We start from the raw sequence: 17,902 nt of genomic DNA, 5'->3' as shown, positions 1-17,902 counted from the left end.
CTGCATGTCCTCACATATTAATAGTTTCCTTATAATCAGCTGAACAGTTGAGAAGTGTTACAAAAAGATCTAAAGCAGCTAAGTATGGGAATACGAGCATTCCTATTAGCGTAGCTCCACTTGAACAAGAACTCATGCTTGGGAGGATGAAGTGCAGAGGCAATATCGAAATCTAATAAAAAGAAATCCTCTTTTCTTGTTAAAGTGAATGCCCTCCCCCTTGCCCCATTACTATCTCTGCAAAGAAACTGCTAAATCAGTGGTGAATTTTCAATCGAAATCAGGGTTCACCTTAGACAGTGATATTTGTGCACTCAAACTACAATCACACTTTAATGAAGCCCTCTTTCAAAGGGCTTATCTTTAAAAAATGGGAAAAGACATCAACAGGATGCAGTAATTAAGAGAGAACTGCAGGCTTACGCTTCAAATCTCTAACAGGAAATGGAAGACTAAAGACAAAATTAACTGAATAATTTCCAAAGCTCAATATACATTAGATAATTATATCTAATAGAGAGAGTTATCCGCTGATTTTTGCTCAACATCAAGAAACTGGAAAGTCATTAGAGAGAAGAGACTTGAGATAATCAGCTAAAAGCCTTTAGTTGGATTTTGAAAGTTCAGAGGAGAAAGTATGCTAATTTTTTTGAACCTTCAGTAGAACTTCAGACAGTCACCTACCAGTGAGAGCTGTGAAACGAAGGCAGAAAACACACACGCAAACCAGAGGACAAAGAGGTGCTAACCCCTCCCCTGAAACGGCTGCAAAACAGCACTGCCTCAGCTCAGGTTTAAACATAAAGCTGCTATGATGCCTCTCCCCGTACTTTCCCCTTCAGTGCCTGCAGCTTGTGTGCTGGCCATGGGTCCTACCCTCCTCCCAGCCTGGGGAGCATACACTAAAATAACATTCAGGTGCTCCATGGTCCCTAAAGCAAGAAAATGCTCCAGGTGAAAATGCTTCAGCTGCCCTGAAGAGCCACAAACCTCGGGAAATTTTGCCTTGAACTAGAAAGCATTTTTCAGGTATGGTCCTGCCTCCAGATCCGACACCCCACACCCAATCCTGTGCATACCCTGGTGTCAAAGATCTCGTGGATCAGCAGTTGTATGAGCCATGAGGACAAGCACAGCTGTGCCTTAGACATGAGACCTGACATTCCCATGCCTGCAGAGCACTGGCACGATTGCCTCTTCACATCCAGTGTTGGAGGTCTGCCCTTCCTACAGAGAAGCCCTTGTCTGGCGTTGATGAAAAGCACTTCTCTGCAGAGGACAACGACACCGACACCAGCTCAGCCTTACAAAACCCACTTGCAAGAGATGAATGAGAGCATCGAGCACTGTGATAAACTTCATCAATTCTAGTCACTTGGTCGAACGTGTGTAAAGGTTTGTATTTGGTTAAAAAGGAATACCAGGTTTGGTCAACTGCTGTCCACTGGGGGTGCAACTGCAAAATTTACTGCTGCTTAAGTCACCTTTCATTAAGGATCTCAATTAGCTGATTTGTGAGAACAATTACAGTACGATTGCTGAAATCAATAAGTAAGTTTCAGAGCAGACAGATTGTATTTTCTTGCCTAGCTTCCATTTATAGAGGCCAAACGAGGCTATCACTGGAAAATCTTATAAAGCCTCAGAACCTCTTAGTTAGAATCTAGTTAGAAGCTAAAATTGCCCCTTTCATTTAGCCTCTTGCCTTACCAGTGTGAGATTGCAGTACATTTCTTAGCATCTTATAAAGGGTTACCATTGAATGAAGTGGGTTTAAGAGATTCTGATTAAACCCATTCATCTCAGATGAGATGGAACAGAATCAAAATCAAATCCTGGGAACAATATAGTTGTGAAAGGCAATACATACCAGGCAAAAATTAGGAACCATACACAGCAGCCTGCAAAGTCTAGGGACATACCTGGCAATGGCTCATTTCTATAGGGCTTAATACATTACGGCAAGAGGAAGAAAAGCAAGGAAACTATCCATACACCGAACAAGACCTTCCTTGACCTCCTCAAACCATGAGGAATGCACATTAATGTAGGAATTAATCTCATACCAATTAAATCTCTTCACCACCAACAAAACCTTTCTTTCCTGAAACCCCTTGCGTAGCTCCTCCAGCAACAGGTCGGAGTCAGCCCTACAACTGGTGGCTTCATGGTGGGTTCCTGAGGTGACCTCCACACTGGGAAGTCCTGCACATGGCACGTTTGCTTTGCAGCCTTGTGCTGCCAGGACCCTGACCTGCCATTTAGCACCCAGTTTTCACAGAAGCATCATCAAGTGAGTTTATCAAGTCATCCCTTGCCTGTTGAGTGCCCCAGCTTTTTGTGAGCACAATTCTCCCTGGCAGAGAGGTCCTGGGACTTCTCCTGGCTGGCTATGGTATGGAGGTTAAACTAAGTCTCAATAACTTGAATTTGCAGCGTTAAAATGGTGGAACCAGCCAGTTATTACAGGCAGGAAGATGTGCACAGCTTGGGTTTGTCCTGGTTTTGGCTAGGATGGAATTGCCCGCTGGGGTTAAACCACAACAGGGTTATATTTCCATATCTTAATATTCAGAATGAACAGTGTTAACGTAGTATTCAGAAAGTCTAGCAAGGAGTGGGTCCTTAGTGGTTAGAGCCTATGTGAATATAGTATCTGGATAAAATATCAGAATAACTTTCCCTGATTCCTTTTAATTTTCTATTTACATGTGAAGTAATATACTTGTAAATATGATTCTTTACATTTGGAATAATTATATTAATTCTAGACAGCCATTGGGGTGGGGTTACTTATGGCTGGCAGCTCTGAAGTCATTGCAACACCGCTACAGGCTGAGCCTTTTGCAGTCCAGCTACATCACTGTAAACAGTACTTTTCCTGGAACAGTTGTCTTGGCTTCTGCATTGTCAAAAAACATCAGAAGTGGGATAGGAACAAGCTTTCAAAGCATAAAGATCATTCCAGCTACAAATGTTCAGCAACCATGAGATAAATACATGAATGAAATATCATTTGGTACCTAGGGCTGTATTTCCAGGAAATTACCATGTACCATGGTTTGCAATTAAGCATTTGGCCAGCTTCTTGGACAAACCCTTACCTCTAGATTTACTAACCCACGGTACCATTCACAGGCTTCATTCAAGAACAGACTTACATGATCTGAACTTTAATGAGTGAGGTTGAAACTGTCACCAAAAGAACATGAGATTTTGTTATTATGGACTGGAAATTACATAGGAAGAGAAAAACCTGGGTGTAGTCACTGAATAAAGGATGCTTAAAAGACAGCAGTGTAATTTCAGCACATCAAGCATAGTCATCTAATCATCCCACCACATGCAGGGTGGCAAAGCTCCCCCTGAAAAGCCTTACAGCCCTCCAACCCTCCTCTGCCAGGCTCTGTTATTTTCCTGAGCCCCGCAGCAGTGTGTAGGTGCGTGATGCACCTTTATTATCATTTGTGCCAGCTCCAAAGCTAGCTGTAGTCAAAGAGTAGGTCTGTATGGCTTTCATGAGGCCTTCTGGCTCCTGCCCACCTCCCAGGTCAGAAAAGCCTAAATCCAGTCAAAGCCAAGTTCACTGATGCCAAACAAACCACAGACTCCCACACGGGCCCCCACACAGACCCACCAGCCAGTGGTCCACCACGGGGTGACCTCCATTCACATCTTCTGGCTGCCTCAGCATGAGAAGTCAAGCATGGATTAGACCCAGCCCAACTGTTAAAGGGAAGGGAATAATTCACTGGCTCAGCTCTGCCCAGCTGAGCGAGCCTGACTCTGCCTTCATGCGAGACAACCCCTGCAAACCGAGGGATGGTATTTTTATGGAAGTGCCTTAAGGAACAGAAGGTTTTCTCAATCCTGTTATTAATAAAGGGGAAAAAAAACCTCTCCAAAACATACAGTACTCATCTGATATGGCGATAAAATCCAGAAAACTATGAGTTCAATTAAAGCAATGTAAACTCAGAAGCTTATGAGCTTCTGGTGAGAGCGTTAGCCTGGTAAATACAGACAGCATCCAGGCATAGAATCTCTTTTGAAAGCGAGATTTTAATAAGGCTCAAATCTTCAATTAGGCTGAAAATTGAGGAAGACTGAGAAAGGCGAGAAATGTCTGAAAGCAGTCTAGTCTGCAGAGTAACCAGACGTTGCCACACAGGAGGAGAAGGGGCTTCTCAGCCCCTGGAAGGGGACAGGTCACACCACATCCACAGCATTTGTTTCCAGCATCCTCCATGCTGTTATTTTTAGATGGCTTCATTGCTGCAGTATCTCAGCATGCCCAGGGTGTTTTTTAACCAGAAACACCACCACACACATTCTCCCCCCACCCCTGGTTTGGGGAACCAAGGGGTGGGTTTCTCGGTGTGCACTGACCTGCCCCCTATCCTTGCTGCTGCCTTGCTCGGGGGGCACAGGGCAGAGAGCCTGCGTGGAGAGCAGGCAGATGACCTCACTGCAGGAAAGCTAGGTCAAAGATGTCAGGGTTGTATTTAGCTGTGAAACCCTCAAGGCATCTGAAGAGACTTTTAACTCTTGATTAATCTCCTGGTGATGCTAGATTTAAACAGTTTTCTGCAGCTCTTCCTGAAGCAAAATCCCCATTACTGGCAACAGGAACGGCCAGTTAGAGACGTCTGAAGTTAAGAGGAGTTTTCAAGCTACAGCAGAGTTTGAAGCCTAAACTCTTTTTCTTGCAATGAAAAGCAGGGAAAACATTTCCTGAGAGAGGACTCCAGGCTCACATTGCATAAAACCCCAAGAGCCTTTCCCATCTTGGACTCTGACTGCTCTCCTGCAACACCAATGCAAAAAAAAAAAAAAAAACAAAAAAAAAAAAACACAACAAAAACCAAAACAAAAAACCTAACCCAAAGGAGTGAAAGAAAGCAAGAGTGTGAATAATCCTATACAGTCGGTTCAACCCACCCCACAAACATTTTGGTTCACCAAAAAAAGCACAAGATGAAGTAGAACAGGCATTAAACAACGGATTCACTTTGCTGGCAGGGTTTTAACAGAAAGGTATACCGTAAAGACAGAAAGCCATGTCCTATTTGCAGAACACAGTTAGCTGAAAGGTGGTTATTTTCCTTGGTTCTGTTCTTTATCTTCCCCTGAGGCAATCAATACATATTCTGAAAAACAGTTTTATCCCCTTGCACAAATATCTATGTGTGAGCATATACTCACGGTACTCCATTTTCCTGCAAAATATAAATGCTGAACAATTATGATCTATTTTTAACTAATCATCCAGGCATATGTCTAACACTGATACAGCTACATCCATCTATACATCTCTCTTTATAAACGGCAAGGCAGACTCTGTCTTAATCTAGGAATCCGAACAGATACATTTTAAAATAAAACCTGCAAGACCCTATTTTTATCCCCCAGGGTTTCTTGCACAGCATCTTAGTACCCTAAGTGGATTTCAAATATGGGACAGGATTTTCCTATCTCCCACTCTTTTTACTATAAAAAAGCTACTGGTAGAGCCCCAGTCTGCACAGGTTTTAAAGGCAGCCGGTTTCCTGGTGCACCATCTGTACCTGAAGTCATCCTGCTTCTGCCATTGCTGATTGCCAGTAAGACACATGTGAACAAAGCTGTAGGAAAGAGGCTTTCACTGACTCTAACAGTAAGTGATAATAACCACAACTTCTCTGTGACTCCTTTTCTCTGACTTCTTCGTCACACTGCGGTCACATCTGCAACTGTCTGCAAGGAGGGGTCTCAGAGCCCACCAAGGATCTCTGTGATGCCTCAGTTTGGGAATGCCTGCCCAAGGTCTAGCTCATGATGCACCATTTCTCCATGGCATTGTTGCCCAGGGAGACATCAAACACTGCTGGAGAAAGGGACGCCCTGGTGCTGCAGTCAGACAGACCTCAGCAAACAGTATTTGCTGCAATGACTCTTTTTACTACCTGCAATCATCTAATCTAGCCTGTAGCCCATTAGTGGTGGTGGTCAGTAAGGATGCTGATCCATTAGCACTGTCGGCAATGCAATCCTAAGGCTTTCGGCCAGTCAGTGCAGTGGGACAGGGAAACCTACAAAACAACTGCTGCTTGAGTTGCCTTGACCACTCCAACCCTGTGACCATAACCATGCTGTGTAGAAAACAGTGCGTACTTACACAGCATGAAGGGATCAGCTTTAATCTGTGAGTTAAAGCATGAGGGTACCAGCCATTGCCCGAGCTAGACAGAGTAATGGTTTTCTAAGTGGGAACTGAAAAAAATGCTAGTTTCTTAATCCAGGGTGAGAGATGGATGAAAAAAGAAGGCATTTCACTCATTATATAGACACATCCATTTCTTCATACTCAGACAGGACTCCTCTAGTTTTGTTCTAGACCTAATTAGATTTTAAATGAGATTCCAGCACCTATAATAGCTTATTCTGATTGTTCTTTTTATATCATACAGGCTCTGAATATTCATTGTGTTCATATGATTAAGTACCAAATCAATAGATATGACTAGTGGACCTGTTAGAATTTATGTTTTGCCTTATAAATACAAAGAATGAAGTCATATCTGATGTACAGTTCAGCCTCCCTCTTTGAAGAGCTGCTGTGACTGACATGGCTGGTGATCACAATGAAAATGGGGGAGAATGAGTAATTTAATGAAATTTCTCCATTTAGGACTAAAGTAACCAAAAGGGAGTGTTACAATATGGGATGAGTTTCCAATGTTTTATCACGGAAAAAGAACAACGTGACTTGAAACAAATGCAAAGGGTCCCTGCTCCTAAAGCAGTAAATTCTGGAATCTGTCCCATGGCAATGGGCACCTGGGTAGCAGGAAGGAGAGGACCACAGCCGTTAGCCTGATACAGCCCTGAGCAAAAAGTGCTTATGAAATACAAGTCAATAGAGAAAAGATAAAAGAGGTATTTTTCCAAACGCAAATCACATGTCCTCACCTATGTAAGGCAAAGAAAAACTCGCAATGTCTTCCTAGAGAAAAAGTCTGCCAATTCAGCAGGACGAAAGAAGGAACCTGTGGTGATATTCCTATTCAAGCTCACTGCAACGACAAGAATCTTTCATTCCTCCATCTCACATGACAGTCACTGCCTCTGACTCATGATGCAGACCTTTCCCACCAGAAAATTAAGCAACCCTCTGTGAGCCAGTGCCACTCACTGGTCCTTGCCTGGCCTGCAGGTCTTCATCGCTGGTGTCGCTGCATTTCTCCATCACCAAAACCACAGCACTAGAAGACGAAACACACTTGACCGAAACATTTTTAACCTTACACCAGGATGAATCTTCCTGAAGCCATGAGACACGCTGCTGGCAGCTGAGCTTGCTGGGAGCAGCCATTGTGTGTGTACATCATTAATGAAGGAGCAGCAGCTCCTTGGCATGTTGGGTTTACAGTCAGGGATTTTGTTCCCAATTTCAATAACCTGAAAGGCAGAAATTCCAAACCATGGCCAAATGATTTGGACATGAAAAGAAGTTCAGAGTGTACCAACACCACTGAGGAGGCACCAGGCAAGCTGTGCATGGATGGTGCTTGTGCACCGTGAAGGACAGTGCCAAGTGGAGGCATCAGCCAGTGCAGGCGGTGCATGGCTGGGAATTGCATGGCCTCCAGGCAGCAGGGTACCAAAGTGGTCCTGCTTGGACTTAAAAAACTCTTCAGTGTCCCTGCTACATGACCCACAAGTGATCTGCAGCATCCATATTATCACCAGCCCCCTCCTTCACAGATGATCCAGATCCTCCCTGGTCAGGAAATAGTGCCTGAGCTAATAAGGCTGGCTTGTGGCAGAGTTAATTAGCTCGGATTTAACACTGCTGGCTTTGTTGCCTCCAGCTTCCAATCCAGTCATTTGAATTAAACTTTAGATGTCCACTTGCAGTTCAGAAACAAAATGTCAATAATGATAATTATTGCTGAAATTACTGCTCTTGTTCAAAGTCAGGTGGTGTTAACTGAAGGACTACACCAAAGCAACAATGGCAAATTTTCTGTTAACTCTGGAGAAGGGGCATGGGGCAAGAAGGAAATACCAGTGTTATGTCCACAGTAATCTAGACCTGACTTAATCGCCCTGGGTTGTTTTTTAGTACACATTTTCCTTGTCCACAGACTATGGCTACAACTTCTGCCATCTCCACTACTACCGTGGCTTCAGCAGTGGGAGACCTTTATTTTTCACCGAGTTGGGATCTTAGATTTCACCTGACAATTTTTTTGCCTATTTTCCTTTGACTAAAATATTGTCAGTTTTGTTTTCAAATACAGTTGGAAGCTTTGGCTTCCACTTGGAGTGGTCGAAAATGTTTTCATTTCTTTTATTACTGTTGAACAGAGAGAAAGTGCTTTCCAATACTTTCGAGAAAGAAATTGCCTCATGTTTGCACAATACGCTGCAGAACCTGGACCTGATCTACAAATCAGATCATTATAGCGTGACTCACCACACAGGAATAAATGTACTTTAAAGTGGTTTGATTGGGGAAATCAGATTAACATAAGCAGTCTGGATTTTTGTTGAACGCCAAAGGACATTCAAGCAGCAAGGGAAGCAGGGCACAGGGAATCTTGTCAAACTCACGCTTCAAATCACCTGCAGAAAGTTAGCCAAAGTATTATTGCAAACCTGTGGAGAGACTTTATGTAGCCTAAAATGAGATAGGCACCCCAGAGGAAAAGGTCTGGAATATCCGTTATCACTGCACCGACGCTGGTCACCACTAAATACTGTGAGTCAGCTCCCAGGAGTACCCTATGTCTTGCATTGCTCGACAGGCACAACCTGTGCTGTATCCAGTGCTTGGGTTTCCAATCCTTCCTTCTATAAGGGGGATAGAGGGACGTGTTGTCCCTGATTTCAGCAATTTCTCCTGTTCAAAAGTCAAGAGGATGCTAGAAGTCCCATTATTCCTTGGGAAGCTGCCACACATGCAAAGCAATACCCTGAGCAGGCTGCAAGATCCACCAGAAGTAGTAGCAAACTAGTCTCACCCTGTGATCCTGGTAGTATCATGTGCAGAATTAAGCAGCTTGCTTTAAAATCAAGAGCAGAAGTTACTAACAAGCTACCAATGAGTCATGCATACCTATAGTGGAGTTTATTAACTAAGCTTATGGGGCTGCCTGCCTTATTTAAAACCACTAAGACATCTATACATGCTTTTTAAAAAATCTCCTTCAAGCACCATGGCCAAGTTCCCTGTAACACCTCATGCCCACGCAGGGAGGTCTGTTTGCTGGGTCTCCAGCTGGTCGGCAGCACGTTCCCCTGCAGCTCCCCCACTCGCATATAATATCATAAAGCCCAGATAACTAAAACTCTGCCTTAAAATTGGTTCATCTCTCCCCTTTCCACAGCCCTTAATAGCCACTGCAGAATTACTAAGATAGGGGGAAAAAAGGATTTCTCTCACAAGGCAGTGATATAAGGCAAGTATACAACAGGTTTTTATAGAAAGCGAGGACCAAATTGGATTCTGTTTAGTAACTGAAGGAGGCGTAATTCTCTGAAACACCAAAATCCCAGGTTTTCTGTGGGGAAGTAACACCTTCCAAAGGGCACAACCAGGACAGCCCAAACAATGCAGTTAGTCCTGCAGCGTCTCAAATACCACATTAAGCCAGGGATTCCCAAATATACTCCACTCCTACACTGCTGCTATCTGCAGTAGCAACAGCCTCGCACATGGACCAGCATCCTCCCCAACTGTGCTGTGGCACGCGTATCGCTGCCAAAAGAGGCAGCCCACATTTAAGCAGTAACACCAGCAGTGTCACTGGCATCAGGACCCAGATGCATGCTCACCACCCATTGCACCAGAGCCTGTCTGGGACTCAATTTTCCCCAGGGGACAGAAAGGTGAAGAGAAAATTTGCACGTCCTTAATGCCCAGTGTCTTGTTGGCTTAGTTACTCCCTGGGGTGCAACTCTCTGTCATTGCAGTGTAATACAACATGACACCTCTAGCTCCGGGTGCTCCATGACGTTACTGCTCTCTGCAAAAACCATAGGAAATGTTCTTGTCCTGGAAAAAGCCTAGGGGATCAGTCTGGCTCCTGGCCCTAGACCTGACTATTGTGTCTGGAAGTTGTTCTTCCCCTTCATTTTGCAGCCCTCCGTTCCTATAATTTTTGGTTTTTTCCATGAATCCCATATGGGCTTTCACAGCACGTGCAATCCTGCTGTCTCCTCTGTCAGCCCAGTTCCATGTCTGGACTGTTCCTCAAATGCACTGCCTCTTCCAAATGGAGTTTTGATTAATCTGGGATTGAGCAACCCTGGCCATCTGCTGCTGTCAGAAGAGGGATGAGGCACCGCACCGTAAGTGATCATTTCTGCGGTGCCCCCTAAGGAAAGATGAGGGGCCAAACTGCGCAGTCCTTGCTCTGACTTGCCCTACAGGTTTCACCCCTCCATCTGGACGCTTTTCACAATTTCAGTATTTCTGCTAAATGTCTAGTTCAACCAATTAGTGCAGAATGTGGGGTCTGCTCTGTTTTCTATGTTCCAATACAATAGAAGAGATTTGCTTTTATTGATGGATCTGTCACCCCAGGCAGGATAGTAATTATGTTAAAAATCCTGTTCCAACTCCCACTGATGCGTCTATTTCTGGAAGATGCTTAGTCTTGTTGTTTAATTTCCTGTCTCCAGATAAGTTAAGAGTGTGAAATTATAACTACACAAGCTACTTTTGCCTAGAGATCTACACTCTGCCTCTCTTTAGCTGGTGAAAATCAGTGCAATTTCATTTTCTCCTCAGTTTGTAGCCCCTGAGAATCTGGCCTCTTAATACTGTGTTAAATTATACTTTCATCAGCTATTAACTTTCACGCCATATTCAGGTTGCTCCTCCTGTTAAACACCTTGGAGATGCTGATCCAGCTGGAATTCTGTGAATCGCCTCTTCTACAAGGAATGAAAATGGGAAATCACCTGGAGGAAGATCATGCAAGGAGAGGGTGAGGGGTGCAGAAGGAGAGGGGGAGAGGTGACAACATCGTTGGAACAAACAAATGAACCAACCAACAAGAAGACAAAGGGCCCTGCTAGCTACCGTAAGAAGAATTAAGCAAGAGTGACTGAGGTGGCTTAATTTGCCTTCAGAGTTCTGTGGTCCCGAATTAAATTCAACATGGTCTGGTTATCACTTGGAGCAATGAGACTATTAAATACATCAAGCTGTGGGGCGATAGGAAGAGCTTATGCACTTGGGCCTTTGTGGGTGAAAGAATTTCCTTTTAAGTCTGGCAGGGTTTTCTAATTACAGTTTCAGAGCCCGTCGCCTGTATGTTTTGGGAAATTAGCACTTTAAGGCAGGAGTCTGTATTCCCAGACAAGGCAGAATTTGTTTCCAGTAACTCTGATGTTTGCCAGGTTTAACTTTAATGACTTTAGGTCTTGCACAGGGAAAACCTTCCCATCATTAACAGTGTGCTAATTACAAATGGGGTGTCTCAAGTGGTGTTCGCCTCTATTGTTATATTTCACTGATTATTTTCCTGAAAAGCTGCAGACCTGCCTCATGTTCCCAGCTCTGCTATTGAACCACAGAGTCCTCACCTAAAGGATGGATATCTGAAGATACCCATAGCGTATCTTTAGATCGTGGCATCTTTGGGGTAAGCAGCTCCACCTCTGGGGGTTTGCCAGTCTCACTCTAGGCTGAAGCCCGTGCCGTGGGCACAGCGTTAGTGTGTTCTGCCTATTATACACTGCCCATCTACTCTCTCTCCCCCCAGACATCACTTCTTCTTTTCCTATATATTCCAAAATCCTAAATATTCATGCTAGAAACAGAGCAAAAATGGTGTAGCTGGAGCAAGTAGGAACTTCAGGACAAGCAGGGAATCACTGCCAGGATCCTCAAAAAGTAACCCAAGAGCCTGCATGAGTTTTGTGCAGGTGCTGTTATGCTATCGCTCACATCCTAGCATGACATCCAGGATCCAAGATTATCCCTCTGCAAAGACTAGTCTGCAGAAGCAAGCTCCAGTCTCACCAGCATGCCAGCATGGCCAGGGTGCGGCACCAGGGCTTTGGGATCACCTACTTTGCTCAGGATCCCTTGGAAGTCAACGGGGATAAATGTGTGGGCCAAATGGCCCTCCAGAAGAGCTGATCTATTCCTGCAGACTACCAAGGCAACGGGATTTTTAGCTAAAGTTGGATGCATTTGCCCAACACATCCTTGCTGGAGCAGAGTGACTTTTGAACTCAGGTTTGTTCTTGACCTGCATGTGAGCGTAAAGAGTGCAGTGGCAGAAAGCACATTGCCCAGCAAGAGCAACAGCTCCCAAACCACTGCTTTATCTGGTTTGACCTTTGCTTCATGGGAATCTTCTTTAGGGGCTGCAGAACAGACTTGCTGGTGAGCCGTGCCCAGAAATAGCACACTTATCTCAGCAGGGCTGCTCTCACCTTCTTCTGGAGGTGAGCCATGGGGCCAGCACAGCCTCTCCCTTTTGACAGGCAAGTTTTCTTATCAAAATAGTGTTTTGCCCTAAGACGTTCCAGAAATTTCACTTCAATTTGATTGAGATATGGCACTTTCTCATTTTCGAATGTGAAAAGTTTGATGGGCGTTTTGTGATGGTGCCTCTTCAGCTGAGCTGTGCTGTAGAGGAAAAATAAATAAACCCCATCTACAAAAAAACCATGCTGCACTCACTTCCCTCCTAGGACAGGTTTTCAGCAAGCAGGTAAGCGCAGAGTGGACAGAGTTCAGCACATGCTGCGGGTGACAGCTGCTCCCTTGGTCGACCTTTGTTTACACATTTGCAGCCCTGCTCTTGGGTTAAATCACCATGTTTCCTTTGCTTCCCTGAGTAAAGGGAGATAAGAGCACTGTTTCTCTCATTTTCCTTATCTCATGAATGTCCTCTTCGCTTTACTGAACAGCCTCTCTCTCTCTCAGCTGGCTTTGGCACGCTGAGGGTGGTGGCAGAGGGGCAAGGGGAAGGCAAACGTGTTTGCAAAGCAGAGGGGCTGGTCACTGCCTTCCCACTGAACTCCTGTATGTATTTTTCCCAGTTATGGAAAATAGATATTTTTTTTCTGCTCTCAGTGGTTATCACTAGGTTTCAAAAATTGAGAAATTTGCTCAATTGGTAGATTTGTATCTGCACTGGGGTTACAAATTGAATCCCTGTTTCATGAACCACACTTTACTACACAAGCAGCAATACACTAACTGTACTGTGAAAATGCTTTCCTCTGACATGTGAAATTAATTTATTTATTGGTAGAAATCAAAACAAACCACTTTGAAGTGGAAATATTATTGCGCCCTTTAGATTTTACTTTGATGAAGCCTACAATACCATTCCTGTTAACCATCTGTTTAAATCTTAATTAAATGGTGTTTCCATATGAAAAACAATCACATCATCCTCTATAATACAAGGTTCTGTAATTGTTCCAAAACAGAAGTACCAAGCTTTAAAAATTATGTCTCCTCTATCTACAGGATTTGTTGTAGGTTGTAAATTATTTTTAGTTTTGAGTCCTAGCAAGGAAGCACAAGTTGTAATGATTCTTCGTGTGTTTGTTATAAAAGATTTCCATGCCGTACAGAGATTTGCAAGCATGAATCGTTCTTTCTTCGATAAGTGGGTAATTTCAAATGATGATTTTTTTATTTTTTTTTTTTAGTTTAAGCTTTTCCCTAGTTTCCATCTAATGACAGAGCAGCTCTCTTCACCCCAGCACACTGGCATGCAGGACAGGTTATTAGAGAAAGACCCTGGAAGTTTACACCCAGCATGACAATGACTATCTCCAGTCCTCTTATTTCATCTGCTTAAGCAGCTCCCTCCTGCAAGGAGTCGGATATTTAGGGATCTCTCCAGCAGAGGTATGGAGGAAGCATTCTGGCTAACTTAAGAAAGCCTTCAAATCTCTGCACCTGCAAGTAATTTGATTCTGAGAGCCCAGCCTTCTCCTTGGAAAGTACAGCACAGAAACCTGAAGGAAACCTCGAAGACAGGACTTATCGATTTAAACACTTCTGACTTCAGGTTTTGTCAGGTTTTCTAAAAGCACCCCCAGACAGAAAGGTTACGTTCTTATTCCATGGTATAAGAAACAACATATCATTACCCTACCCTTCATTTGTTTCCTGGAAATATCTTATGTCAGTGAGTCACCTCCTTGGAGCTCAATATAATCACATACATTTGCTGAATGCCCTTTTCCAAATAAGACTCAACTTTGTGCAATGACAAATTCAGTTAAGAAACTGAAAAATATGCTTTCCTCTATGCAAAAGAAAATTTTTCAAAGCAAAGCTGAAGTGTTATCTCCATTTGTCCTCTTCCTTCTCCAAGATTCCCATGTGAGGCTGACTTAAGAATTTCAGGTCAGACTTCGCTCTCACATACGCCCACCTAGAAATACTCCACTAACCACAGTCTTGGGATGCTTGCCTACAGAAAGCAACAGGGTTTGTGGAAAGAAAAAACTTTCTGAATTCTTGGTTTTGCAGGCACTGCTGTGACACTGCTCTGTGTGAGCTTGCGCCTGGGTTTGCCTGGGGAACAGGGAAGGAGGAAGGTAACGGAGAACAGAAATATCCTTCCCCACGTGAGGTGTATGTCCACCAAAACCCAGTGATGGAGAAGGCTACTTGCCCTGACCATGCTGATGCTGGAGTACTCTTGTCTGGCACGTGTTGTTGTCACCTTGCACCTCTGAGAACATTTGGTGAAGCTCTTAGGCTGCCATGACTTCCACATCTTACAGGGTCTCTCCCAGATTGGGACCCTGCCAATCTCACATCCCATCGGGCAGAAGAGAACTGCTGCGTCCCTGTGTGAAGCTGGGAAGCACAGGCAGCCCCTGCTTTGCAGAGAATGACTACCCTTGTTAGTCTTGAGACCATGCTGCTGACCCAAGAAGGCTACAGGCTTGGGAGGAAGCTGCTAGGACCCACCACAATTGCTGGCAAACCGTCTGAGTGTTTTCTGAAAGTTTTTTAGTCTATTTAATTAAAGTTCTACATTTTGCTCATTTTTTTCACCAGAATACTTAAAGACCAATTCCCACCAGGACCCAGCTCATACTGCAGCTCCCCTGCAATGGGACATTTGTATGACAGAATCACTGCAGCAGCACTTTCTGTGAACGTTTCTGGGGGATTGGGGCCCCTCGTGCCCAAAAACACTGGCAGTCTGAACCAAGCAGACATCTGGCCCTTTCCAACAGTTCCATAAATGTCCACCCCCCGCAGCAGTGCTGCCCCTCTGGGTCACAGGCACCAGTCTCCTGTGGATGTCACCTGCTGTTCCTGACAAGGACACAAATCTCCAGCTCAGAAGGGCTTCTTTTGCTAACCAGAACCAATCCTACATCTGCGACATTTGTCTGGAGGATGCTGAGCTAATACCTCAAGCTACCTTTGCCAAGAACGTAGCTGGCAGGGAAATGTCACTAACAGCTGGTTTTGTGCTGCCTTCTTCAGCGCTAAAGGAATAAACAAGGTGAGAAGCCCTCTCCCTCTCGGGCACATGCAGATCTTCAGGCTCCACTGCAAGCTGCTATTTGGAGACCAGAAATCTCACAGTTGCATGAGAAGGGAGCAAAGCATGGGCAGATCTCCGATTTCATTACCATCAAAAATCCCTCTCTATCTGCACTGGATGCAATTCCACCCTCTATAAAGAATCATTAATAAGTGCTTACCCCCAAGCCAGATTGGAAATGGAGGTCAGGCGAAAGGGACTGTCCCAGTCCTTGAATGAGCCCTCTAGGATCATGCAAAATTGATTCTTGCTGATTTCTGTCCCAGTTATAGGCTGGGTCTAGCAGTGTGCGTCCCTAACTTTCCCAGTATTGGTCTGTGTAGAGTGGTACACAGACAAGCTTGGGGACAGCCGGAATGAGCTTTTGCTACATTAAGCTGTATTTTAAGATGGAAGTTTGCACCCAGCATGACAACGTGCATGCTAAATTTCTCACACCAACAAGTAGCTTTTTGATGAAAACTGGAACTTCTGACAACAGTGACAATATAATGCCATCTTAGTCACTTAAATTACACAGTGGCAGGCTCAGATTCTCACACTGAGAAAAGGAAAAATGATGATTTGGAGCATGCAATGAAAGCAACACTTTGCTTCTTGAAATGGATTAGTTTTGTTTGAGACTAAGCCAGTACTCAGAACTGCACGACATGGGCTAATGTAACTGGCAAAGTCCAGCTTACAACAAAAAAGTGGTCATCTAGGAACTCAGAATAACACTGTGACTGCTTTAAAGTACTTGCCTAAAAGCAACCGTTACCGTTCAGCTCTCAGCAAATACAGGTTTTTCTTGCTACATTACCCTTGAATCGGAGTTGGCTTCAGCCTTTATGCTCCTCTTCCATGCACATCAGCATGTTCAAGATGGCCTGGCACAAATTTCAAAGTGTCATGCATGAGCCAGGCTAAAGAAGGACACACACTCCACCAGGAGCTGGTTATACAGCCAGACAACCACAGCTTGCTCTCAGCTCTTCTGCTTGCAATACTGATATCTCAGCCTTGATGGTACATGGAATAAAATAAAAATAAAAATAAAAAAACCAAACAACAACAACAAAAAACAACAAAACCACAAAAAAACCCCCACACACAACAATATACTGGTGTCTACAGAAAGCCCTTCCCTCAAGGAATTGCTTAAGGATTCAAACCTGAAGGGCACTTTTAGGTCTAGGGGTAGTAGGAAAAAAACCTGGGTTTAGCACCATCGTTCATAAACTAGCCGTCATCCTCCAAACCACAGCATCCAGAAGCGACAGAGCCCCACCACAGGCGTGTCTGACTTCTGATACCTTTGGTGGGAAAGAGCAGGGCAGTGTGACAGCTTGAACACCTCAGTCCTGTGACACCCACAAGAGACTTGGCTCTCACTTCCCAAAATCAACGGCAGCTCCTCACCCCCTTGCCAGCTGCACGCTGCTCCAGGCACAACCCACACTCACAGTCCACAGGCGCCTCCCGTTTTGGGTAAGTTTGCTTTGGTTTTGCTGCAATAGCAACGGCTACTGCAGTTGCATTCAAGAGCAGCTCTTACGTCAGCAGAAGGCAAAGGGAAACCTTGGGATACCGCAGAGGGGACCTCCTCCTTGGGGATGTGCTAGTTATCACATTGCCATGACAACCGCTCCCGATGTGCCACTGTCCCCATGCAATGAATGGGAAATGTCATTGTGCCATGTCCAGGAACCTGCTTTCTGTGCACAGAGAGCGGGTGCTGCTTCGGCAGCCTTCACAGTCCTCACTGGGAGAAACCTTGGCTGGATCTATCAGTTCTGCAAAACTCTCATCACCAACGCAAACGCAAAGGGAGCATTAAAAGCATTTGGGGGATTCCTTCACCTCCTAAAACAGCTGCTACCTCAGGAGATGCTTGCCTTGGCAGCAGGTTTAGAGCAAACAAAAGGAAATTATGTTTGACAAAGCCTGTAATTAAATCATGGAACTTTCTGCTGCAGGATATTCTAACGGCCAAAAATATAAATAAGCTCATAGAGAGCTAGGGAAAATCATGGAGTGCATCTCCACTGTGCCACCACATACTGGTCTGCGGGCAAAGGCCACTCCAGGAATACTTCAGCCAAAAAAGCTGGCGGTTGGAGGCTGAGGAAAGGAAAACTGGAGAGGGAGCCCTCTAAAACCACCCTGCTCAGATGCTGTTTCCCAAGCATCATTACCAGCCATGCCAGAGGCAGGACGGGTGAGCAAGCAGTGCAGACCAGGCCAACCTTTGCATTTCTCTGCTCTGGCAGATCTGTGGTTCACAGGCAGATTTCATCATGCAGATTGCATGGTGTTACTAGCAAGGCGTGCAGATATCACCAGCAGCAGCACAGCGCAGCTGTGGGGGCTCCAAAAAGCTT

The sequence above is a fragment of the Falco rusticolus genome, chromosome 14 (assembly GCF_015220075.1).
Source record: "Falco rusticolus isolate bFalRus1 chromosome 14, bFalRus1.pri, whole genome shotgun sequence".
Taxonomy (NCBI): Eukaryota; Metazoa; Chordata; class Aves; order Falconiformes; family Falconidae; genus Falco; species Falco rusticolus.
Note: the sequence above shows the minus strand (reverse complement) of the source record.